This window comes from Octodon degus, unplaced genomic scaffold, assembly GCF_000260255.1.
Source record: "Octodon degus isolate 3935 unplaced genomic scaffold, OctDeg1.0 scaffold00116, whole genome shotgun sequence".
NCBI classification, from domain to species: Eukaryota; Metazoa; Chordata; class Mammalia; order Rodentia; family Octodontidae; genus Octodon; species Octodon degus.
In genome coordinates, this window is record NW_004524692.1 from 8,505,514 (window position 1) to 8,506,629 (window position 1,116).

The following is a 1,116-nucleotide window of genomic DNA, read 5'->3' on the forward strand; positions in this document are numbered from 1 at the left end:
GGAACTCTTGAGGACATAGGGGTAGGCAAAGAGTTCATGAACAAAAATCAAATCCCTCAGGAAACAGTTGAAAGAATTACCAACTGGTACCTGCTCTTACTTAGAAATTTTTTCACGTCAAAAGAAATTACCAATAAAGTGAAAAGGCAACCCAAAAATTTGTCAAAAATCATGACAAATAAGTACTCAGACAAAGTTCTGCTGTCTAGAATTTATAAAGAACTAAAAAACAGTAGGGCCCCAAAATTTAAATACCCAATCCAGAAATGGGCATCCATGATGAACACATGTATCTCAGAGGATGAAATTAAAGAAGCGAATAAATATATGAAAAAATGCTCCACATCATTAGCCATCCATGATATGCAAATTAAAACAACATTGAGATATCCTCTCACCACATAAAGAATGGCTATCATAAAGAAATCAACCATCAATAAATGTTGGAGAGGCTATGGGGAATAAGAATCCCTTTTTAATTGCTGGTGGGAATGCAGTCTGGTGCAACCATTATGGAAATCAGTGTGGCGACTCCTTAGAAAAGTTGTAATGTAAATCCATTTAAACCAGCTATTCTGCTACTGGGAATTTTCCCAGAGGATCTGAAAACATCATATCAGAGGGTTGTATGTGTGCCTGTATTTATAGCAGCACAATTTGTGATAGCCAAATCTTCGAAACTACCAAGATGCCCATCACCTGAGCAATGGTTGAAAAAGATGTGGTATTTTTACACAATGGAGTATTATTCAGCTATTAAGAATGGTAAACTTTATATTGAAGTGGATGAACATATACCACTTGAACATATACTCATAATTGAAAAAAACCAGACACACATGTGTACATATCGTATAGTTTCCCTAGTATAAGAACTCAAAAGAAGAAATACAAATAGAAAGGTATAATTCAAGTAAAAGGAAAGTGGAACCTCAAGGACGAACTAATCAAGAGAGGGAAAGGAGAAGATCTAGGAAACATGAATATGTCAATCCATACAGTTATATGTAGAAGATGGGCAAGGCAATGATCCTAAGAATCTTCAGAAGATTTTTTAATCTAGCAGTTAATTGGAAAGATTCTCACCCTGACTAACTATATATACTGATACCTGTG